Below are 26,462 nucleotides of genomic sequence, written 5' to 3' on the forward strand. Positions count from 1 at the left end.
TCTCTGTATTTTTCATTTTATCATCTTTCACTGAATTTTTGGACCTTAAAATACACATAGTGCTTAAACGCTGATTTTTATCTTCTCCAGTCAGTGGTTACTAATGTGGGTAAAGCGTAATTTTTGAAGTTATTTTCTACTGAGATTATGGAAGTTTTGTTTCAGTTTAATTCAGTGAAGTATTTGGAGAACTGTTACTGACTCTTAAATAATATGAACCACATCCACAAAAAGCAATCGCTTAGAAAGCCAAGCTAACTCTGGAACACCAGTCCAAAATCTGACCAAATCCACATTGCTTGTCACAAACTCAGTTTGAGCATCAGGATACAGGTCACCTCTCTGAGTATTGATGGGTTTTTTTGGAAACCTACAGTGCAGAGTTAGGCATGCTCACAGTCCTTGCTGTTGGAGTGATTGGTTCCTGGCTGGGCCTCTGCGACACAGAAGTTAAAAGTTTGATTCCATGAGATTTGCTTTTCTTACATTTACTTAGAAAGGCAGAATTAGGTTCCTCACAGAACACATACCAGCTACTTTCTTTTCCCATTACTTCTTGTGAAGTATCTTACATCTTACCCACTCATGTATTTTAAGTTAGCTAATTAATGATACTGAATAAAATACCAAATCTTAAATTACTCCCTTCTTGAAAATGGTATTCTTTAAATCTCCTGATGAAAACACTCTTTTTAGTGTTGAATAATTAAATTTAATAACGTGTAACTCATACAGTGACTTTCTGCTCCATTTGTGCTGCTTCAATATGGAAAATGTAGCTGGTAATAGTTATAGTATTTAACTACTGATGATCTCTGTAATTTTAATTTCTACTTCACAATTGGTGTAATTTTTGGAGGGCTCTTTTTCATATAAGCCAAGGGAATGAAGTGGTTTAAAAGAGAGGAGGGAGAGCGTGGTTATGTTGACTTCATTGTTTACCATTTGCTCTACTGATGATGACAACCGGTATTTTACTCTCTTCAGTCAGTCGTTGATTTTTGCTTTTTAAACTCGGCGACTGTCAGTAGTAATAGACTATGCTGGTAATGACGCGATAGGAGGAAAAGGAGTATGATCATGTAAGATTGGTAAAAGGCAGGTAGAAGATCTTAAATGAAGATCTTTTCTGGTTGGAAAACTAAGAAATAGGCTGGGGAGAAGAAAGAGAATAGGTCTATGAAGTCATGAAAACAATGAGTTGGTATCTAGAGGATCTCAAATGAAGTAGCAATCCATAGATTTGGAAGAAAAGGGATAGTCCCTCACACTGCATAGTTAATCAGTGTAATTTTTTGCAACAAGATTTTGAGCAGACCAATAATTTGCGTACATTCAAATAGCATCTACATACATTAGAAGAAAAATTGTCTGAGGACTGTTGGAAGTAAAATGGAGTGTTTGGCTCAGATAATCTGTAAGTCATGAATTATTAGGGATTAGAAAAATGTCTTCAGGAATTATCACTGTGTGTTGCCATGCCCCTGTACTTTTTCATAGAGGATTTTTTTTAGCACTGATAGAAGACAGATGATGAAATGAATTTTTGTTTTGACTTGAGAGGGCTGCATTTATAGTTTTTTATATTTTTATCAGTTACGATGCTTAATTCTAATAATAAAGTCTTTCTGTAAAGCCCATTGAGAGGGAAAAAGTTACTTGTTAGATGCCTAATGTAGTAATTACACTGTAAATGCAAGAAACTTATGAACATAAGTTCAAAAGAAAGTATAACTTCAATTATGAGCTTTAGCCATTGAATGAAGATAAATGGATATAATATAAAAGCCATATGAAATCAAGTTTACTAATTATTTTTTTCAAAGCTTCCATTTCATTCATTAAAAGCTGGTCTTTAGCACTGCCTTCTGTAGGTAGTTTTTTTTTTAATCTATAAAAATCTGGGAAATAGGAATATGAAGATTTTTGTACCACATTTGTATTCCATATGCTCAGAGGACACCACCCATTCTATGCGTAAGATCTAACTGGTGCAGAGAAAAGAGATGGATTCTTTCTGTTTTGATCTTAAAAATATATGTATAAGGCTGTCACTGCTTATTTTATGGCTGAATAGATATCCAGCAAACTTATAGTTTATAAAGCATGAATTAAATTTCAACACTGTGGAAGTACATTAAAAAATGATACTCTTCACTTTAAGCATTAGCGTTAAGTTGCTTATGGGTTTGACCTTACCAGCATGATAACATATAACCGACAATACTTTGAACACCATGCTGCAGAATGACCACTTCAGTAGTCCCTTCTAAAATCTTTGCATAAATCAGATTTTTAATCAGTTAAATTATCCTCTTTGAAAGCTCCTAGTATTCTGTATTGACTGTTACAGCCAGCTTATATGTACTCCTCAATGATATCTTTCCTGGTTTTGTCTTCAGAGTTGTCTTGAAGAAACATGCGATTCTGGCTGTAATTGTTAGCTGCAGTGAAATACAGCATATTTTTGCGTGCAGGGACAGAAAGAGGGTTTAGCCATCTACTGATAGCTGGATGTTAGGAAATACAACTTCTCTGAAAGAGTGGTCAGCTGTTGGAACAGGCTACCCGGGCAGATGATAGACTCACTGTCCTGGGGGGTGTTCAAGGAACTGTGTTGAGGGACATTGTTTAATGAGAACTATTGCTGATGGGTGTATGGTTGGACTTGGATGATCTCGTAGGTCTTTTCCAGCCTTGGTGATTCTATGATTCCTATGGTAAAGGAAGCATGGGAGCAAAATTTCAAGCAAGAACACAAAGATCGTGTAGCAAGATCACTTTTACAGGCAATTTAAACTTTAAATGTGGGCTCGAAATTCATGAGATGGGACAATGCTGAGAGTCTCAGTGATTGTAGTAAATAGTTATCTTGAGCCATTAAGTTTTGGTAACCCTAAAATAAGTTCTTGTTGTCCCATGTTGAAGTCACTTTCCCTATTTGAAGCATGTTGTGTGAGCAAATTTTCTTCATCTCTACCAGAATGAACTCGGGGTAAACAGAGGAAAAGAAGGACTAGAAAATGATGATGGAAAATAGTGTTAGCATTGGAGAAGGAAAAAAGTAAAAAAAAAAAGGCTTAGCAGGAAAAAAAAGTGTCAAGGAAAGATGGTATGAAAGAGAAACAAAGAGGACTGATATTCTTTTTTTTGTATAAGAATGCAACAAAAAAGGGGGAAAAAGATGTGCTGCATAAGCCTGTTTTCTTAATAACACTGGTTCAGCTCCTACAGGGAAATTTTTTTTCCCTTAGCTCCTCATGACTGTTTGAAGTGTAGCAGCTTGCATAAGGAAATACTAACTCAACAGAACTTTGGTTAACACACTGAAAGACAGACAGGTTGCAGTTGTTATAGATAAGCAAACAGGCACAGTTTAGACACTTGCTTGTAGAACCATAGAATCATAGAATGTCTAGGGCTGGAAGGAACCTTAAAGATCATACAGTTCCAACCCTTGTGCTGTGTCAGTGTTGCCATAAATGAGGCTGCCCGTGGCCCCAGCCAACTTGCCCTTGAGCATCTCCAAGACTCGGGCATCCATACCTTCTCTGGGTACCCTATTCCTGTCCCTCATCACTCTCTGAGTAAAAAATATTTTCCTGATTATCTAATCTAAATCTCCCCTCTTTTAGTTTAAAATCTTAGTTTGTATTCTATCAGAATTTGAGGGTAATGTTACTTTAAATAAGAGTGTGAGACTGAATCAAGACTTAGTAAAATAAAAATTTAAAGGAGATAAAAAATAAAACTGCGCTACTATGCACTTCAACGTAAGCCAGGAAGTTCTTCTTCACTGGTGGTTGTCAGTATACTGCTTAGGCTTTATTTTATAAGCTCATACTGTCCTAATTTAAACTTTGACTTCTTATTACAAAGTACAAATCGGAAGATTAAAAACTTCCTCCAATAGACTTTTTTCTTTTAATAGGAAGTGACAGTTTAATTTGGAAGAGTTGAGCTGAAAGGATACTTAAACTTAGTAGAGAGTGCCAGCATCAGCATCTCCAGAGTGAATGGTTGAAAATGAAAGCAGAAACATGAATAATTAACAGATAAGCTCAAGCTCCTTAGATGTTTTGAAATTATTTACTTCAGAAAAGCTTTTTCCTTCGGTGGATCTCTGTTCTGTTAGTCAACCTGGTTACAAAGAAAGTAGTATTTCTATTTTTTTTTTTTTAAGGATATTTTTTCAAACTCATATCATTTGGCTCCATTTTATTTCTTAATTTCTAATATTTATGTTTATATCCAAACATTCAGTAACTTTTAAAAATAGCTATATTCACTTGAGTTTATCAATCGTTATTGCTAAATGATGTGTATTTTTCAGATTAGAAATACATGAGCAACTGTAGCCTTGTCAGCCGGATATTCCATTCTAGTGTACAGCTTTGTATAACAACACTGAACTCTTAAACATCTGAGTTATTCCATGTGATTATAATAAGGAGTATTCAGAAAGCTCTCATCATGACAACAGCACTATTTTTTTTTTCGTGTTTGTACTGCCTGTTATGTGCTATGCAGCAGCGTTACAAAAGTAGGATAGAGTTCAACCACATGCTGGAATCAAAGCTGCTAGTTTCCATATCAATCGTATTAATATGCAAATTCCCTGTTTTGAAAAGTTTCATTTATGTGTTCAGTCTAAAAGAGACTTTGTGAACTCAGCTTTTGGTTTCAGTTAAGAAATTTGTTTAGAGCATCTTGGTGGGTAAAATGTACATAATTTTATTTTTAAAAATATACTGCTCAGTATGTTGGATGGAAGTACGTTTTCTGTCAATTCCCTCTTCTCAATACCGTAACTTGGAAATCTGAGGAAGGTTTGCCCTTAATAAGAGGAGTAAAATTAATTTTGGTCCTACTGCTATGACTTGCAGTTCAAGTGAATTTCTAGACGCAGTTACCAAATTCAACAGAAATACTTCTAGAAATAATACTACTCTCCTTTAATGGTAATTCTAATGAATTTTATTGTGGAATGATTTCTTAATAAATTTGGTGTTGTCCTGCAGCCTCAAATGTAAATAAATACATCAGTGTTTTCAGCAAATTAGTGTAAGATTTCTCTTGGTATTACAATGTACACGAGGATGATCAACATCCTGAGTAAAGCTTCTGCCAACAATATTAATTGTCACCTACACTCATAGAGTTATTTAGGTTGCAAGGGGAGCAGGAGTTCAGTTAGACTAAGCCTCCCAGTCTGAATGGTTCCAAGTAGATTAGCTTGTTTTGAGTATTGCTAAGGGTGAATACACAGTGCAACTGAGCTGCTGATTCCTTTTATTACAGAATCAGTTCCTACTGAAATAATGCTACTCATTCAAAAAACAAGATTTAAAAGATAAAATGAGAACAGCAAACAACTCAGATTGATGCAGAAAGGTGGCTGGTTTTATCTGTGGCATAGTCTCCTCTGTCCTTTATGAAATGTGAATAAAATAGCATAGAATATCCTTACCTTTTATCTCACAACAGAAGGTTTTAGGGAAAACACCTTCACAAAATGAGTTATCACTGTTGCTTCACTTGTGGTAGAGCTAAGCTCATCATTCTGAACAAGGAGAAGTCCAGCCATTTCTGTACCGACGTGCCAAAAGCGATATTAAATAATAAAAAACATTGATTTCACCCTATAGAATTAAAAAAAAAAAAGCGTGGCTATGTTATGAATACTTTGGGAATGGATTTATCATTTTTTAGCCAAAGCTGGATGAATATTTTCAGACTTATGGTAATTAATTTCAGAAAACATTTATAAATATTAAATCCTTATTTTGTGTTGAAAATATAAATATTTTTGTTTGCACAACTTTGTGTAAAATTTTGTAAAAGCCAACTCGTCAAAGTTGGCATTGTAGAAATAAATACTTAGCATAATATTTCTTCCAAAGCTTTATGAAAGCTTCCATTGCTTTATGATAAGCAATATTTTTTCTCTCTTGCAGAATTATTGTAGTTAAGGAAGTAAGCCTAACAAGTTATTTCAGTGAGGTATTATGAAATCTGTATCAACAACTGGTACTTTTAGGCTGCAATTATCCTGAGGCACAGGTGTCAAGGAAAAGGAAAAAAAACAAAACTGTAAATGTATGATGTATGTTAGTAGGTTAAAGCAGTGGAGCTCTAAACTGTGCTAGTACACTATTTCACTACTGAGATGGTGTGAAGACCTCTTTTCCAAAGTAGAATTACTGAAGTATAGAAGCTGGAACTCCTCTTGTTCTCTTTATGTAATTCCATAACGAAACCAACTACAGGGCTGAAGTCCTTTCAGGCTTAGGGTAATTAAGTGGACAAGTGTTCTTGTTCATTAAATTTCAGGTTCAGTTCTCCTTATTTTGAGAACTTTATTTAAGAGGTAATTGGTCAGGCATTACTTTTATCAGGCATTTTAGTCCATGTGCCTTATCTTCTCAGACTCTCATTCCAGTTATATTTCATGATCATTCTTATTAATGCAAGGAATAGAGTTTCACTCTTCTCTTATTTTTGCATCATCAAAAAGGTTATTGGCAAAGTATGGCCCTTGATTCCTGTATCTTCTGAATGTTTTCAATTTTAACTTTCAGGATGCAGTGACAACTTTGCTTAGAGATAAGGATGACTTTCTTACTGGAATAAACTTTGAAATATGGGCAGTTAAAAATCTGTATACCTTAATTTGAGTTTAATATCTTTTTCATGTCAATTACTTGAAGTTCATTAGCATCCATTTAATAAAAACAGAATTTCTCCTACCTTTGTTGTTTGCAATAGAAACTTACAGCAGGATGTTTCATGTTTCATGATTTTATTTTTTGTGACTTTACTCGTAGTCCTGAATTTCTGGTTCCAGTATATTTTTACAGGGTAAACTATGATGTCATAAACAAAGGACAGGTGGTTTTTTAGATGTAGTGGAGCTCTGTAATTTAATAGGAAGAGATATTTGAGAGGGGAATAGTTTTTTTTGTTTTGTTTTGTTTTTAATGTATGTTAAAAGGATTTTGGTTATTCTTGATACAGTGTTATTCAACAGACTAACTTCTGTTTTAATGATTTTTGTTTTACTTGTTTGCAGAAGCCCTTAATTGAACTGCATGTTATTTTATCTGTATTCTTAATTACAAAAAAAAAAAAAAAAATTACCCCTGTTCTTTTTCACTGCTTTGCCATGTGTGCTACACTAAACAAGAATCTGTTGAATCTAAATCTCTGTTCTTAAATCTATCTTGCTGTAGTGGGGAAAAAGTGAACAAGATCAAGATCATGTATGTCCTTTTACTGAAGTGATATCATAGATTCATTATAATGGTCTAGTTAAAAAAAGATCTCTGTGATCATTGAGTCCAAACTTCAACCTATCCTACGAAGTCCTGTCACCAAACTATGTCCTTTAGAGCCACGTCCACACAGCTCTTAAGTACCTCCAGTGATGGGGTCTTTGCTACTGCTCTAGGAGTGCATCCTGAGAATTCACCAACTTCTCTGTGAAGAATTCTTCCTGGAGGCAACCTGAAGCAGTGATAATGCAATGTTCATGGCTGGGTGGGGAGGAGAGTGCTATAGAAAGTATCAAGACGTAAAAATGAGTAATGCCTTTGCCTCCTACTGTTTAATTTTTTGTTATACCTGTTTTTATAGGTGAGAATGGAAGAAAAGTGAAAGGAAATAACTGCATGTGTGCTGTTCACAGGAGATGCAAAACTTCTCCTGCTACAAATCTGTTTTATGGGGAATGCTTATTGCATGAGACAGCAGGAAATAAAAAGATGAAATGACCTGAAGTAAAAAAGGGTTTGACCTTTGTGTATGCACCTTTGAGGCCAGGTAGCAATCCTTAGTAGGTTTTATTTCTATTCTGTGAGAGTACTGGCTTCGTATTTCCATAGCCTGTAGTAGTTTTCACAAAATGCCTGCTTGATCCATAAAGTCATTGCATTGTGCAGGAGAATCTGTCCTGCTCCAGAGTGCTGTGTGGTAGAAAGCACTGGCTCCTGAACATCATATGGCAGCAGCAGAGAACCTGCCATGGGGTGGTCATGCACCTGCAAATTTATTTGAGCAGCAGCACAGTTTTCAGAAGTTCTGTTGTCATGTGTGAGCATGTGTCTGTGCAAGAGGTATCAAGGATATCTTAATCTGGAATGTCTGTTAGAGTAATAGGCCAAAGGTCTTTTAAAATCTGTTGATTCATGAAAAGTGTCATTTTTCCCTCAATAACGTGTTATTTAGATTGAAACAAAGCAGTTGCAGTGTATGTCACAGGTGTATAGAGAAAGGAGTGAATCGGAATGTTCCAGCTGGAAGAGAATTCAGAGGAAAATAGTAGATACAATATGGAAGCAGTGATTAACATAATGCTTCTTTATAAAATAGTTCCTTCTCTTTCAGCATATTTTAAATGGTCTCTACATAGTTGTATTTCCTCTTAAGCTGTCTTACATGATAACCATGTTATCTAATTCTCAAGAAGCGAGCATGTGAAATTAATGTAGTCATATGATGGTAGAAATCTTTCTAATTTTATGGACTTCTGATTTTTTTTTTTTTTTTAACACTTGATGACTGCTGTAAAAGGCAAAGAATTGACCCTTAAAGGCAGTAATTATGCTTTCTTAAACTTAGAAATATTGTAGAAATCTTTGTGTATGTGTCAATAAGTTAACTTAGAGCTTCTAAAATCCTTATGTTAGACTATGTATTCTTGATTTCCTAGGATCTCAGAGGTACAAACTCTATTATCCTTGTGAAGCCATCTGGTAGAATTTATACCAATGCACCACCTCAACTACCTTAAATGATGCATCTCTGGGTAGTAACTGATAGACGGTTATAACCTTAATTAAACAGTATCTCATGATTGGAAGAAGTCTGATTAGAGTCTCTACTCTTTCTGAACATTTAATGAATAAATCACATTACTTTGAAGGGTATTGGAAAGGATGTTTAATCATTGGTATTAGAATCATGTTGTCACACTGAGGACTGGAGAATTTGAAATGATGTTTTTGAAAGCTTAAACCTTTGCTTTATATATCTCAACACTTTTTTTTTTTTTTTTTTGTCCTGTTTGGACAGTGTGATTAAAATAATCTGTGGAATTACTTTAAGAAGTTATTTACAGTATGCTTAAGCTACGGAAGGGGATCTTTGAAAGGAGAGTGCACAAATTCAAACTCTGTAGGATATACTGAACTGTACTTTTATGTTATGGCCAGTATAAAATGTTTCCTCCTTCTGTCCTGGAATGCAAAATGAAAGATATGTTTTGAAAGAAAATGCATGAATTGAATATGAGATACCTAGAGGAAACTGCTGTTACAAGTGTATTTTGTGTGAAAATAATCTGATAGTGAGATATAAGGGTCAGGAACCTTTAGGAAAAAGAATGCAGTGATGTATCAAGGAAATTTTGAGCTGTTTGTTTTCTAATTTATAGTAGGACTTTGGAGAAAATAGTTTTCTTTTCACATGTACCTGTAATTCCTGCAAAACTAAATATCCAAAGTATGGGAAAATAAAACAATAAGAATTTCATGCTAATGATTACTTAAGGTATCATGGCCTGTAAGATTCATTTACTAGAAAAGAAGAGCTATGGCTTTTCATTGGCTCATCATTATACATGAAATCTAAAACCATTGTCGAAGAAGTAGGGAATATTAGATTACTTTCTGAGTGTTGGGGTTCAAAAATAATAAGTATAGCTTTTTTCCTTATTACCTGCTAAACAGCTTGAGTTGAGTTTTGAAAGAAAAATATACTTCGTTTCTTTATGAGTATATATCCCTCAAGGGTAATCCAGAATAAAAATGTCTGCAGAAATCTGATGAAAATTTGGGAGTCTAATTAATTCCCTATCCTGCAAGAATGCCTTTGTCAAGCTTGTCAGCATGGAAGCAGTACACAAGCTGGAAAACATTGATAAAACATGACAAAGAGCTTTTAGCGTGTTTGATGTGTCATTCAAGTGTAAACAAATGCTGCAGCATAAAGCAAGAATATATGACAAGCAGATGGGAAAACTGTGGAAATGCCTTCCCCAGAACAACAAAATAAGTAAAAAGACCATTTTAAACCTACCTTCCTTCTGCACTGTACCTGAGAATGCTGTGCAACACAACGCTTGCTTTTTGCTTCTGAATTAAGGCTCGTAAGCCATGAACAGTTACAACTTTCAACAACAATTTCTGTTTTGCAATTAATAAGAGCAAAGTCAGCAATTCTCTAATTAACTGTTCAGATAAATATTGGCACAGGTACAATGCACTGGAATTTGTTATCATGAATTGTATGAAGAAAAGGATGGGTGTGTTCTGACATGAAGGCAGTTGCTTCTAAAGTGCTTACTAAACTGAATTAATTTACTTCAGAATGCAAGGAATGAAAACATCTCTTCTGATGATATTTTTAGAAAGATTTCTGACAAGTACTGAACTGGCTCTTTTTTTTTTTTTTTTTTGTTAGTATCACTGACTTCTTTGTGATTCATTTTTCCTTTGGGGGGAAAAAAAAAATCCCTCGAATGAGAAGGAAAATAAGAGAAGGAAAATAAGATATATTCTTTTAATGTAGAAGGAACTGCACCACTGTGAAATTCTCTAATTGTTGACAAAATGTCTGTGTGCACTAATGGCCAATAATAACATGCATCTAAAGAAGAAGTTGTGATGTGCTGTAGTATTTTTCATCAGTTATATTGAAAGAGGAGGTGGATAGGATAAAAGTCTTAAATTCTAGCAAGTGTGAGCATTTCTTCTCTCATTTAATATCAAATTATTCTGTAAAGAGACAGATGCCCATGGATCATGCCTCCATATCTCTCTGACCACCCATCCTGTCTCCCATTGAAGTATGCATTAAGCTCATCTATTGTGAAATAAATCCTCACAAATCTCTCCAAAACAGACTTAAAGGTGTAATGGACTGAATTAAAATTGAGAGAAGCATATATATTTTTTAAATACTAGGTAAAAATACTTAATCCTGATGAAAGGTATTAATACCTTGCCTGAAGTAAAGGTAACTTTGAACTATAAATAATGTAATACATTTTAATCAGTTTTATTGCAACAATTTTGTCTGTGAAAGAAGTTATCTTTAAAGTTCCTTAAAGTAACTTGGAAGAAGGATATAATTCACTTCAATAGTACTGTAGAGGTAAATTCTCCTTAGTTTGGAATCTGAGCATGTTAGTAACTGCACACTTTGTTACTTCCTTTGTGAAAAAGCAACTAAAAAAGTAGTTACTTAAAGTGACAGCAAACAGAATTTTAGAGGAGCAGCATTTGTTGTTTAAAAAAAAAAAAAAAAAAAAGTTGTCTGAATATTTGCTCCAAAAGCTATGTGATTTACTCTATCAAAACCTCGTCTCAAGCAGAGAACCAGCACAGTGTTATGGAGCATTGAATCTTGTTGTCCTTGCTTATATTAGAAAGATGACACCTAACACGGTTTTATATTTTTTGATGTCTGATATGTAGATATGTACAAAAGTAATTCCTTCTATTATTTCCATGGAAACGATCACAGATAAAAAGAGCACAATAACACTGTTTAGCAGAACGAATTCTCAGCTACACCATGCTATTTTTCAACATAATCAACACAATCACCACCTTTTGCTATGTATCTTCACCAGTGAAGAACAAGAGCCTGCATGCTGTACTCAAAAAAGCTGCACCAATGTAGGTGACTCACTGTCATTACTGCTGAAATGCACCACACATCTCCTTTGGTCTCCTTAAACCTTAAGTGAGGATCGTGGAATATTATCACTGGATGCAAATTTTTCTGCATGGAGGAGTTCAGTGACATGCCTTTTCTTCATATGCCCTTCCATGTTAGATGCCATTTGATCAGGGGTGAGGGAGAACACAACAATGAGGACGCTTGTCTTTTCTAAAGTAGGGATGAATGGGACACATTCTTTATTACCCAGTTTCTCATGTAATGCTTTGCATTTTTGAAGCAGTGATGGAAAAATGTTAAATGTGTCCATACTTTGGAACGTATGATAGATTTGCACAGCTGCTTGACTTCATTTCACAGCATTAAATATGATTTAAAATAGTATTTTAAAATATTTTTCATCACAGAATGGTAGTATTTTATATCTGCTAGTATTCTAGAATAAATGTTGCCTAGTAGACTGCAGAAATAAGTTCAGTATAAATACTGTGAATGAAATCAGGGTGTAGCTGAGGAATGCAGATGGTATTGTTCTCAATTGCTTGCTCTTAACGCTGGAAGCCTGTATAAGTACTGCAGGCTCTGAAATTAATTTGATCTTTTGAAGAAAGAAGAGTTCTTACGTTGATAATCAGAATCAATTTTGAAGCTAACTTCAGACAATTTCCCTCATTTGGCAGAATTGAGAGAAATGAAATAGGAGACTGGAAGTTGCCACACTGTTAGTAGTTTTTTGGGAGTTTCTGAGTTATATTAATATTTAATGTATTAAAGCTAATCTTGTAATGATGTATATATTTAGAATTACATTGTGTGGGCATTTTTTGTTTGCTTTTTTGGTGTTTATTGTGAAAGTAAAGATTCTTAGCAGCGCAATACGTTACAGGAAAAATATGTTACAGAAATATTCTTTGGAGTAGGTGGTACAATCACAATGCTCATTTAATAATGCACATCAGATTTTTGGAAGTTCTGTGTTATACCATAAACTGCAGTGCTTTTTACAGTTAGTTAGTTTATTCTTTGAGTTGTTTGTATTCAAGAGCACTTTCCTCTTTTTATTATATACTTTTTAAGTATTAATAAATAGATAAATTCAAATTCTCCCAGCTTTATATGTTCCTCTTCTTGCTGTAGGTTTTGTTTTGTGCCCAGACCGAGCGTGGATTGATAACGTATGCTAGTAAGAATCGCTTGTGATGTAACACCAGTTCCTGAAGTCAGAGTGAGGTAAAAGCATCACGCATGTTGTGACACATTTTAGTGGGATTTTCTTCTCTCTGGTTGATGGGCTACTAGTAATGCAAGAGGCATGCAGACACGATGAAAGAAGCTGAAAAATGTTTAATAGCTTCAAGGTACTCAGGGAATTGGCTCGTCCCTTGAAGGTCACCTCTAGCTAGTCATAAAGACAAAAGCCTTCTTGGCCTGAAATCCCTGTGAGGAGAGGTTGGGTGTGACCATAGATTATCATCTTTGTATGCTGCTTTGTCATTCGGAGTAAAACTGTAGCTTCATTTGTAGCTGTGAATGTAAGTCTCTAAATGTAGACTATTGGGAAATTTTCCAGTGTTAGAGGAATTTTTCCTTTTAGGAACTTTGTTGTTTAAATGAGGTAGGCTATCATTGTGACAGAGTACTTTAATAGGAACAGTCTACTTGTAGTAGAGGGAGCAAGGGAGTAGAGTAAGAATGCTCTGTTATTTCTTCTTTTTCGGGGTATGTATGACAGTTGCAGCTATGATACTCTTTAATGTTGGGTTCTCGAGACTGCCTAAAAGTAGGCATCAGAGGAAAGTGGTAAGATTCATGTGGTCCTTAGATTTCTCTTAACCAGATGTTTTACGTGATGTCTAGGACAACCCTGCCTGTGGTAAAGCCAAGGATAAAGTGAATAGTTAGAAAAGTTGTACTTTTCACCAGCTGTGAAAAGGGTAAAGTGACACAAAGGGTGAGGTAAATGTTTAAAGTCTCAATCACAGAGAAATACTGTGACTCTTGAAAAAGACTATACCAATAATAGTAAACATAAAGGAAACCTACTTTCAGGTCAGTTGTTAGAACAGTTAGTATCACTGTTTGTGTTGTTGATAAAGATGTTGAAGAGCACCAATCCCAAGATGAACTTCTGGGGGACTTTGTGACCAGCCTCCACCTTGCCGTTGACAACAAGACTCTGAATATGACCATCTGATCAGTTCTTTATCCACAGAATAGTCCAGCCTTCAAATCCAAATCTCTCAAATTTAGAGATAAGGGTGTGGTGCTGTGATCATGTCAGACCTTGTTCAAGCTCCGGTAGACAACATTAGTTGCCTTTCCTTTGTTCACTGATGCTGTTACTCCATTGTAGAAAGCCACCAGATTGGTACGGCATGACCTGCCTGTGGTGAAGCCATGCTGACTGTTTCCACAACTTGTATGTGCCTTAACGTGTCTTCTAGGAGAATCTGCTCTGTGATCACCTCACCTGAAGTGAGGCTTACTGGCCTGTAGTTTCCCTTCAATTCATGTCATTTGGCCCTGTGGATTTGTCACGTTCAACCTTATGAGGAGTGCATGGACTTACTTTGCTCTTAGAGCAGAAGGGATTTTTCTTCCCTGATCCGCAACTCAGGATCACCAGTTCAGGGATATGAGATGTGAAGGAAGTAATTCTGCTGACTTTTCTTTCATTTGTATTTTAATGACAGCTTTTTACAATCATTTTAATATAAGCCCATCCCAAAATAGATACCTAGAATAGTTATTGTTATTGAAATTACTTCTCTAAGAGGGAGGATACAGTTTAACGTATCTACAACGCAGACTTCATAACACAGCAAATGCTGACTCTCCTATAAAATGCCAGGTAGTATCTATAATAAGCAGAATTTATTTAGGGACGATGAAAGGCAAATATTAACTTTGGCATATGAGGTCAAGAAGATGAGATACAACACAGCATACAAATGGTGAAACACTACTTTTCATTTATAGTATTCCAACCCTGAAAGGGGAAGGAACTCATTAGAAATTATTGAGCTTTTGTAAACTCTGTAACCTAAGTCAACTAAAGAATTTTTATTCCTTAGGAACATTTTTCAGACCAGATGTTACTGCTGATACAGTTCATTCCTCCCACTTAAGTGTTTGTAGCTCATAGTCTACTTGGATGTTGTTTCTCGTTATGTATTATTAGTGGTTCTGAGAAAAAGATAGATTCTCCTATTATTGCTTTATTTGTAGTCATTGTAATTCACACTGAACAAACTTACTGAATGATTGTGAAATAACATTACTGATTTTATAGAGGTATAAAACTGCCATAAAATATTTTCTTCTCGTAAGCAAGCTTATCTCTTGAAGTATTATAAAACATGAATTCTTACTTATCTTCTAGTAAAAACACTATGCTATCTGTTATACTAGAAATTCAAGACAGCAAAATCCTGTGTCAAACAATTTTATACAGAAAAGCCTTTGTAACAAAATGTTAGTGATTATTGCTTTCATTTGTAGTCAGTTCAGGTGCCATAATAATTCTGATGGAGTTCCACTTATTCAAAAAGAAAGGCTTTTTCACAGTTTATGCTAAAGACTTTATGGATAATTAATTGTAATAGACACCTTAAAACTGAAAGCACTTTATTTGTGCTATCATTGGCATTTGGGATAGTATATGAGTATTTGATATAGGATTTCTTTTTGTACGTTATGCTGGAAATTAAATGATGGCTAGCTTGCAAATAGATCAGATTAGCTACTACTCTTACTAAAGCAAGATATTTCCCACCATTATCCATTATGCCACTACTGTTTAATTGTGCAGTTGGACTACAAAACTGCTGAAATCAAAGCTTTCTATGAAATAATTGTTTAAATAAAGCATGTGTGTGCAGCACAGCTAATACCAAAATAAGTTATTTAATTGGAATTTACTCTAGAATTTTCTGTTTGAGATACAGCAGTATCGTGAAGTTTTTGTAAGGATTATATTTTTAATGTAGACAATAAAGTATTTGTTAAAATGGTTTGAGGATTCTGCATAGTTTTATCACTTTTAGTTTATCGTTCTGCATCCTTTGCACTTGCAATATTGAATTGGTTCCTCTTCTTTCTTTCCTTCCTGTGTCATAATCATGATGTATTTTTCCTTTTAGTACTTTTAGCCTGAAATGAATAAGTCTATAACACACTGACTTCAGATTAGAAGCAAAATCATTTGTTTTTCATTGTTAATCTAAACCAATTAATAAAATAATAATTAATAATCTATCCAATTAATAAAACTACTCAAGAACTAGGAATATTAGACCTGTTTTCATTATTTTAAAAGTGCAAGACAAAAAGCACTTCCACTTTTCTTCTTACTAAAGAAAACCAGCTCTGCCACATAGATTTCTAAGTTGGCTGCTGATGTTCTACTACTGTTTGTGGGGAGACCAAGTATTCTGCCATACGACCTATCATTGCATTTTTGAAGAGTGGAAAGATCTTTGCCTCTTTTTTTGTTTTGAAAGTGTTGTGGTTTTAATTTTGCAATATCTTGCTGATGATGTGCTGCAATCAGAGTTCACTCTAAAAACACTGTATTGGGAGTTAACAATCCATGAGAAAACCATGTAGGCAAACTTCACTAAATGAGTATTGTCTTAAATGCTGGACTGGAAATGAACAAATTGACTACAAAAAAGTTCTTTGACTTAGGTAATCAATCTTTCTCCCTCCTGTGTCTTTAGTCTATAGGCTGCACTTCTGATGGGTGATGGATGAAAGGGGAGCTGTGTAGGGAACAACTAGCAGGACAGCTGAAAGTACACTGACTTACATATGCTACCTTGTTGTATTTAGAAGATATTCTGCTTATGTCGTGAAGTGACTGCAGTGTGACTTAACAGTCTGGGCCATTTAGCCTGCCTACTTATCTGGCAAGTACTCAGTGTAATCTTCATCTGAACACTACAGATATTCCAGGGTAGGAAAGGAGAAGATAAAGATAGGAAAGGCGTTCTATTTTACTTTTTGATACACTCTTCTGAAAAACGATTTGAAAGTATTCTATGTGAAATGCCTTTTGTCAGTGATGTGTACGTAGCACATTGGTGGAGAACGGAAATGTCTGTGACAGGCTGAGAGGCTCTCAGAGCAAGAGCAATGCTGTACAGGCCAGGGGAGCCACAGAAGTGGTTATTTGAGCATGATCAAATAGCTTGAATAAGCCTTTGCTATGTAAGAGGGAAAGTGACACCTCTGAGAGACAGCAATCTCAAATTCTGAGTGAGCTTTTCCCTTGGGTGCAGAGAAGCAAGCAAACAATTGTCTCTTGATGAAACATCTAGCAGATATTAGATATTTTGAGCTATACTTTAGAAAAAGAATGCATGCACGCCTCAACTGTGTAGTTTGTTTAGCTGATTATGTCTGAAAATGTATGAAGTTTGCACAAAGAATGCTTTGCTTAGTATCCTGAAGCGGATGGGTTGTTAATGAGTCTTTAACATTTGATTTGACCTTTCAATGGGCAATCCATGTACATGCAGAATAGCATTCTAACAATCTGTATCCACTTCCATGTATTTATTTAAATGAATCTTATTTGTGATTATCTTAATTATTGGTCTTTTCAGTCACCTTTCTCCTTTGTCTTTTGATCAAACCGTATCTGTAGCAACATTTTTCTCTTCAGGAAGCTAAGTCACTGAAGCTTGAGAGGCTTGAGTCAGCCAATGAGTGACTGTGGGTTATGTGATTGCAGCTCACGCATAGCAGGAGAATTTGTTGTCTGGATGAACAGAAAACAGACTTCTGTGGTTATGTACCCTAGACTCTACAGTGCATATCTATTTTCTCAGAAGTTATACCACCTGGTTTTTATTTAGTGAACAAGAAAGATGAAACATACTCTGTCTACTTTTAGGTGCTGGCTTGAGATCAGAGTGAGCAATCCTTTCCAGACGTAGAAGTACTTCTGGGAAGCATAGCAGGTAGAAAGCGAAGGGAATTTAAGCTCATTTTTGATACACTCTTCTGAAAAAGGATTTGAAAGCATTCTATGTGAAAGGCCTTTTGTCAGTGATGTGTACGTGGCACATTACTGAAGAACGGAAATGTCTGAAGCTTCAGTGACAGGCTGAGAGGAGTTTAAGCTCATCCATGTTGAGATCAGTATAAGGAAACAGCTAAGATGTGGAGCATCTTCACAAGCCTATTCAGTTTTTACACCATCAGAGAATGCTGTTTTTGTGTTAAAGATCCTCAGGTCCTCTGGAAATGTCATTTAGGTGGGGAAGGCTGTTGGAGGAAGCAGGTGCTCTGCAGAGGTGACCTAATGTCCTGCTGATATAAATGGAAATCTAATTCTACTTTGATTTGACTACCTTACCTTGTCAGTTATACTTAATTTATGACCCAGCAGTAGTTTTAGAGTATAGAAACGTCGTATAACTACATAGGTTGCTCTGAAAGTAATGCCTCCAATTTATTTCTGTGGAAAATATCATAGATACAAGGAGCACAAAAATACTACTTGATAGAGCAAATTCTTAGCTATGACACATTATTGTTCAGCATAGTCACCAACATTTGCTATACCTTTTCTCCAGCAATAAATGTGAGGCTGCATGCTGTGCTGTAAAAATCTGCAGCAGTGGAGGTGACTCACTGTCTCTGTCAACACTGCTGAAATGCACCACCTCACTGTGCTCACATCCACTGCTTGGTCTTCATAAATAGTCAGCAATCACTGATGAATATCAATCGTTGCAACTTTTTTCTATGTGAAGGTGTTTGCTGACACAGCTTCATACATGCTTCCGTGACAAATGCAATTTGGTGAGACTGCCCCACTGCTGCCATGTGTCACACAATAAGAAAACGTAAGAGTACCGGTGGGAATTATTCAACATCTGCTGCCATACCACTTCTGACAATGTGGACCAAAATAATCAGGAGGCCTTACTTTTGGAGTACCCATTGTAATCAATCCGTTCCTGTGGTAACAGAAGCTGTATATGTAACTAAGGTAATTTATCTCTTTTCCAATAGTTATTATGAATACTCTTTTATCCAGTAGCATCACAAACTACAGTACACTGAATCATACTTCTGTAGCAGGATAGGTATTCCAGTTCAGAATGCCTGTGAATTGGAAAAATAACTGTACGACAATGTCAGGTTATGACACCTCAAGATTTCACTTCAGTGCAACTATGGTTGTGCCGTTTCATTAATATTTGTTCATAATACATTACCCAGCATAACAAAGCTTGAACCAAATTCTAGGAAGATGTAATTTGCAAGCACATTGGATCAATTATTCACTTTCTCCAAAAGCGTAGCAAGTGGGTGTGATTTAAAGGCCAAATATCAGTAAGCTCAACAAATGCATTATTCACTGTAACTTTTGAGGAGGAAATAATACTTCCTTATAAATAGTCATAAAACTTGCAGTAACAAACCCGTCGTGTGCTGTTAGCGAATTCAAATCGTTCTCTGTGGATAGTATTTTCAGATAATATTTTTGGTGAATTGTGGCTTTTACTCCTTTAGTGAGATGGTAACCATCCCTTCCTCTGTCATTCACAAGCAAGGCATGTGAACAAGTTCTTTAAGAATGTGCAAGTCTTTGAAGTGATGTTATCATTTTACACTATGTAAATTAATTTGAAAATTCAGTTTTTCAATGAATTAACTAAAAATTTTAAAAAAATTCAAGGTTAAATTAATACTCACAGCTGTCTGCACCCCTGAAGACATAAGGCTTGCATTAACACTTCTGCTTTTGCCATTTTCCATTCAGTTGTTTTTACAGTTTTGGCCGTTAAGTCACAGATTTTCCATTCTTTAATTTCGCCTAGAAAGCTTAATGCAAGCAGCAGACAGTTGAATGAAAGCTGATGTCATGGGCATCCATGCTCCAGGAAAGGAGGAAGGGGAAAGATAGGGAGATGGGCCCAAGGAGGAAAACAACAATGGTAACAAGCTAAGGGAGAAAACTAATATACTAAATACGATATCAGAATTCAGAGTAATATAATGCAATATAATTGGAGTTGAAGCTAATAAAACAAATAAAATGAGTGTGTGCAAAAAAATCAAAAGTCTTACTCTAATGCTGAAGGTAAGATGGCTAGGGAGCATGCACTGCAGAGATGAGCAGAAAGGAAAAGGGAAATCTCATGTCTACCAAACAGTTTTATCTTTCCCTCTGAATAGAAAACAGAAATGGAGTAATGAAGTCTTTTGGGAGCTGTAGTTCTTTCTTTCTGTTCTAAGAACAGGTACCTGTACCACAGGACTGTGGACAGTCCACAGAACTGGAGCATTAACTCTTTAACATCCAGTGCACTATCTGATATTATGGTGTGGAATACCAATAACAAAAGTCATAAGACCCTGACAGAAGGAGAAAATACAATAATTTTGCTCGTTTTCTTCTGCACTTCAGAAAATAAATACATTCATGGCACTCCTTCTGGCAACGTAGAACTAGACAGTGAACAAAATACCCCATAAATCACAAGTGTTGTTGTCTTCATTTTTTCTTCAATCATCTCATCTATCTTCTTCTTATCTCTTCTGTGTCAGAGGCAGAGATGAAAATAAAGGTACAGTATAAGCTTTTGAGTGCTTTTCTGATTGTCCTGTGATTCTTTAAAGCTCTTTATTTAATTTTATATACTGACAGTGACAAAGGAAGAAGTTGAGTTGATAAGAAATCTTTTGATTTTTCAGGTATAGCTAGCGAAACTTTACTCTGAGGCTGAGCTGCACATGACCTACCTGAGGAGGCAGAAATATATTTAGGAATGAAGGGCAAATTTTTCTGTGGGATTTTATGGGTGATGTTTTACTTGTACCAAGTACTCTGAACGCCTGATAGAGGGATTAATTTCTAGTAAAATCTTTGAATATGTGTTACTGCTGATACCATTACAAATGTTAAAAGCTTCCTTCCCTGTAGCCATCTGGAAAGATGACGCACTGCTGAGAAGTAAACATGGAGAGTTACATTAAATAGATTTTGATAGCCAGAGGTGGAGGAAGCATTTGGAGGATGAAGCATTCCTAGGATACCTGTTGTTAGATAGCTGTAATTAAATGGCTTAATACCAGGTTCTTACAGTGTTTTCAGAAGATTGATGGTGCTCCTGTGCATTCTCAAAGTTATTAAATAATAATTCTTATTTATTAGTGCAATTGTGACCATGTTAAAAAGAAGGTATTATTAAGATCTGATAAGAAAAACCATTTTATTAATACTCTGTGAATAACAGTCTCAAGTGATTTATCTCACTTTAATAGTGCAACAGCACACAGATCTGCAAGGTATACTCTCATTATTAAAGTCTTAGTGTAAATATTTAAACATCTAATAAATGAAAGACTTGACATTTATTAGAATGTAGATTCGGGAAGGGCTTAATAATGCTTTTAATGTAACTTGACAGCACTAAAAATTGTACATTAATTCTATTATTGGAATGCCTTAAAGGAAAATTACAGAGCAATGAAACTTTCATTTGTACTTTCCTTCCACCTTCCAAGTCTCAACTGAATTCTGCTGTGATTAGAATTTGGTCATATATTTAGAACAAAAGCAGGATACTGAATCTTAGTGTAAGTTTTCCCCTAGACAAAGTGTAGAAAACTCATATAAATTCATTTAAATAGTAATTGTTTTTGTGACAATTATTGAGCTATGTTTAGAAACAGAACTAGTATTTAGTGTCCCCAACTAATAGATGGGAAGGTTTCTTTTTTTTTTAAAAAAAAAAAGTTTTAAAAGGTTTTAAAAAAAAAAAGAAAAGACACTTTAACCTGGACAAACTCAAAGCAGAATTATGTAAGTTGAAGTTTAGGATAACATCCTTCTGCTCATTCTTTTCTTAGAATGAGTCTTTAAAGAGTCTAAGGTTCAGCATTCATAGTATTTACATGCCTGTGTTTAAGAGCACAGATTCCTTTTTTTCTACTGCAATCAATGCATGTTGATTATTTTCTTTTGAGAAGGAAAAATGTATGATTTCATTGAACAAATTTATTGAGTTTAATATACAAATCTGGGACTATCATTCTTAATGTATTTTGTGCAAGCTCTGGAATTGAAGGATTTTAGATTTTCTTTATATCTCAGTGTGAAGTCATTACTTTTAGTGAGGTTGTTCAAGGCTTCCTAGTAGTAAATGCTGGATATTCATCTTCAGTGAATATTCACCATTCAGTGAAATGAGCAAAAGCATGAGCTGAATCAGTAATATTCTGGGGGCTTAGGGAGGGGCCAGTGATGTTTGAGGCAGTGAGTCTAGGAGGATTTTGAGACATGAATGTTCGGAGCTGTAAACGGAGATTGTGATGTCTGTGCAGTTACTTATGGAGAGAAAAGTCAGGGGTAATCAATGCATCTTCTAATACATTCACATCCACTTCCTTGAGACACATAATAATATGAGCTTTTCTCAGACTTCGGAGCCACACAATTGTACAACAGCACTCATTTATTTTCCAAGCTGACGGGAAAAGTTTGGAATGAAGGACCTGTACTATCATATATGTTTTCTCTCTGGGTAGCAATGGGAGATTGGAGAAGGCCTGAAAAAAGAGACTTTCTGTTCCTGTAGCCCCTGGCATTGCATCTCATGCTTTCATGTGCTGATGCCTATGTTGCTTTTTTTTTCTAATCGCTCTTAAAAAAAAGTTTTTGAACACTGCTATTCTTTTTAATTGTTACGAATCTTTACAGTTTAATGAATGACGGCTGTTCGTGTAGGTTCTAGACAGCAAAAAACCACATTAGGGTATTCATGCTTCTTTTTTCCATTTAACTTTAAAAATGGGATTCTCTCAAGCTGCTTCTTTTTAGAAGAGTTCATATTGACAAGCGACAGTCCTTTAATGCTTTCTGACAATTATAGTGATTTTTGCCAATTTGAACTGCCTGGAATAATGACTGTCTGTTAAAATAAACAATTAATGAATGTCTCCAAATGACCTTTTCGCAACTACTGTCTTTTAGAGTCAATATTAGCTTCTCTATATCATTTTCAGCAATTTTCTGTGAAATTGACAATTTTCTTCTAATTTTAAGTGTATAAACGTAAGTAATGTAACTGACAGTTTGTATATAAGTTAGTTTGAATAATATTGCTAGTGCTAGTCTAGTTCTGCGATTTACCATGAGCACACAGGTTTACCTCAACAGGTTTAACTGTAGGGATAGAAGGAGTACTAATCTGTGTGAAAATGTTTCATGCAGAAAACTAAAAAGTATAAGGAGTTGTTCTTTGTATTTTTGTGTCAGCACAAATGCTCCTGGAATAACCCAATGGCAACATCAATTTATAAAGGAAACTGGGAGTGTATGTGAGCAGTAATGGCTGTGCTGACCTCCATAAAAGTCTCACCTCATTCTTGATTTTATAAATTCTTTTGAAATATTTTAAGGCTCTATTTACTGATTCATGTTAAAATAAAAAAGTGGAAGTCTCAAATCAGTGCCACTTCTCTGTAGACACAGGAGAGAAAAAGAAATTTCTTCTAATCAACATCTGTGGTGTGCAAGCATTAGGGAATGAACTACAGAGACTGTTGGATTACATACATCATGTAGGTCAAGAGCCTTTGAAACAACATTCAGTCCTAGAAAATAGAATGAAAAACATGTTCAAGGGGCAGAAGCTAGAATTCACAAGTGAAATTTCTATTTCAATAGCATAATTCCTGTAGGGTCCATTTAAGCTTCTTAGTAACACAACTCCTTGTAACGTATGTATTAGTGTTTTTTTGTGACATGTAATTTATGCTATATATATCGGGGAATATATATTGGACACGACTGCAGTATTCCTTTGGTTATAAGGATGCAAAAATGATGGATTGGTAAACCCTCAGCAGATTTTGAAAATTCAAGGGGAAGAAAATGAAATAGGACAAAATCATATTTCTATGACATATACTTTGCCATTTAATTGGTCTTGAAGCTTAGCAGATAGAAAAGGTTTTTAGCCCTTGAGGAACAAGCCAAACATGAAATATTTTTACAAAAATGGCTCAGAGAATTTCCAGTAAAAGAAAAGAAAAATGGCTCATGGAGCATACTTGCCTGCTATATTTTTGGTCAGTAGTAATTAAAACACAAACTGTAGATTATCCTTTGAATGGGGAAAAACTGTAGGTGAACAACACAGCTGCCTTCATTCATCAAATAATGGATAAAAAATTCAACCTGCCAAGCATTTGGGTAGTGTCACTTTATTCCCAATTTCCTGTCAGCGGCTTCCAATTCAAAATGAAAATATTTGAAGGAAGACCATAAGCTTAGTTTTGGAAGAAAGCAAATATCTCACTCATTTATTTAGAGAATTGTTCTGAGGCTGGTGAGAGTACTTATCTTGTTACACTGTATAATCAAAATTTCATGTAAGTGCAAAATAATGGTTAGAGAATTAAAACTTAAACACAACAAATGCTAGCCTTGGGATACTGCAAAATATGGTGTTCTACAGGAAAATGTTACGTTATGAATTTGAAATTACATTTCATTTCTGCAGTATTTTGCTATAAATATTCTCATTAACCTGTATTTTTTTAAATTATAAACCAATGGCTCTTGCTAAATATTTTTAGCTATAAATTCATGAGTCTCTTCACGTATTTAATTGAAACTATTCATATGTCAAAAGTTAAACCTGTATGTTAATTCTTTCAGAGTAGAACTACAGTAATCTGTGTTAAGCAGTTGTTGACTTATAATATATTGCAATACTATTCTAGCTTTGTTTTTTTTCAGGGCATAATATATAATGTTGTTTAATCTGTGAAACAAATATAGAATGCATAATCTGAAGTTCAGTGCAAATAGGTTAAGCCAAGTCCTCCTGTGGCATGAAGGACACCTCATGCTTCAACACTAATAAAGTGGACATGTATCTTGGAAGGATTACGGATTTAACTCTGGTTCCATGTTATAGAATTAGACTTGGAATGATCTGTCAGATTAATTTAAAAATTAAAATTTCAAATTTGCTTTCCACACAGAAGCGTTAGCACAAGCAGTGGCGTTTGTTTGTTTGGCTGAAAAGAAGGACTGAAGCTGTTCCGGGATTTCATCATACCTTCTGGAAACCAAGTGTATTCTGTGAAGTCTGATAAAAAGGTGGGGCCATATTTAGTTATTTTGTGTGGTGAATTTTAAATTAGTCTTAGTTTTGAGCTAATTTAAATTAAGAAACTGAGAATCATTCATATCCTTTCTCTCAACGATATGAAAAGAAAAATTCAGTATAAAATGTCCTTTATTGTTATGATACGCACTATAAGAAAGCATTCTGCAAATATATTATATGCCTGTTACTTTGAGTCTGAGATGATCTTTGATATGTTCCTTTGCATAATATAGCAGAGCACTATGCAGCCGTGTGCTTTTAATTATCATGTGATTGTTTTGATGTTAAAATGTGGTTACTTGAAATAAAATATTTTATTACATGAGTTTTAGTTGTAAACCTATTCTTGATATTGTTTGTTGAGGTCAAAATAATACAGTCTGTATCTTAGTGTACACTGGCTTTTGACACTTTAAAGACAATTTAGAGTAGAATGGATATTGATAATGCTAGGTGTTGTTCAGAAAGGCTGTAAAATCACCAAGCTGTCACAATTGTTTTGTTTCTTTTTAGTTGAAAGCTGTCCAAATAGGTGAATCATTTAAAGTAATGCATACGTAATACCTCAAAAACCTGAACATTAACTGTTGAATATTATGCAAGTAAGAATTCAAAGTCATAGTTTTCAGAAGATTTGGATATTCAAAATGACAACTGAATATTAGTGTCTTGTACGTGTGTTTGTTTTTTAAGTTAACCTCAAAAATATTTCTCTAGAAACACTTTCCTTTTTCTGCCTTGGTATTTAAGTGCAGACTTCCTCAAATGCTGAAATAGAGGAATTCCTGTGCAATGAAGTGATGACACTTATTTTCACTTCAGTGTTCTTTTTATTACTGAAATACAAAAGAGAAGTCCAGTTGTGTTTGCATGGTCCAATTACTTGTTATATAAATGAGTAACTTTAATATAAGAACATGGTTAATTTTGTGTTCAGTGTGTGCAAACAAAATTAAAGCAGATGAGAAATATTGTTTATTACTAAGATATTTTAAATACAGAAAGTAAAATGGTATGCTATACTGGCTTCTTGGCAAATTACTACAATGGACAGATGGTTTTTCATTATCTGTTATACAAAAATACAAGGATTGCAACAGTATGCTTTGTACTGATACTTATCATCTGTGTGAGAGTAATTTTCAGGCTGCTTGTCCAGAAAAACGTTCTAAATCTTCGTTTGCATCTGCAGAACATCTGCTTAAGCTAGGATTGTCAGTGTCAGGTGTTTTATTTGCTAGTAAGCCACAGGCTGTTTTAAAATCTTTCTGAAGCCAAATAAATGAGTATAGTATAGAATTTCAGGGTTATCATCCAAGGTTTACAGTCTAGATGTTTTCCTCACATCAGATGATTTGTAAAATCTTACTCAATACTCATTCTACTTTTGGTAGCATATGGTCTTAAAAATTAGCACAGGAAAAAGCAATTTCTCTTTCTAGTAGTTTGCAAACGATGGGTAAAAATATGCATTCAGTTTAGATATTTATTTAAACAATGCCTGATAGCAAGACAAATTTTACACAGTGAAAGGCCTTGTTATAAACATCTTTGTAGGATGCATGCCTCAGTTAATTACTCTAAGGAGGGAGGCAGTGAATTTCACATCTACATTTACATTTTTTAAAGATA

General features: G+C 34.9%; 1 long non-coding RNA gene across 6 annotated transcripts in view; it reads left to right on the forward strand.

The window, feature by feature from the left end:
- LOC122180367 overlaps positions 1–26,462 on the forward strand; it is an 83,908-nt gene that overhangs the window by 32,602 nt on the left and 24,844 nt on the right. For 5 of the 6 annotated variants that reach the window (XR_006179029.1, XR_006179030.1, XR_006179031.1 and 2 more), the window contains exon 2: positions 24,703–24,820. This is a non-coding gene — a long non-coding RNA (uncharacterized LOC122180367). Of the gene's footprint in view, positions 1–12,822; positions 12,916–24,702; positions 24,821–26,462 lie in introns of all 6 variants that reach the window. The other variant, XR_006179033.1, reaches the window with a different exon arrangement.

The sequence above is a fragment of the Lagopus leucura genome, unplaced genomic scaffold (assembly GCF_019238085.1).
Source record: "Lagopus leucura isolate 7727_CA_CO unplaced genomic scaffold, USGS_WTPT01 Super-Scaffold_100004, whole genome shotgun sequence".
In the NCBI taxonomy this organism is placed as follows: Eukaryota; Metazoa; Chordata; class Aves; order Galliformes; family Phasianidae; genus Lagopus; species Lagopus leucura.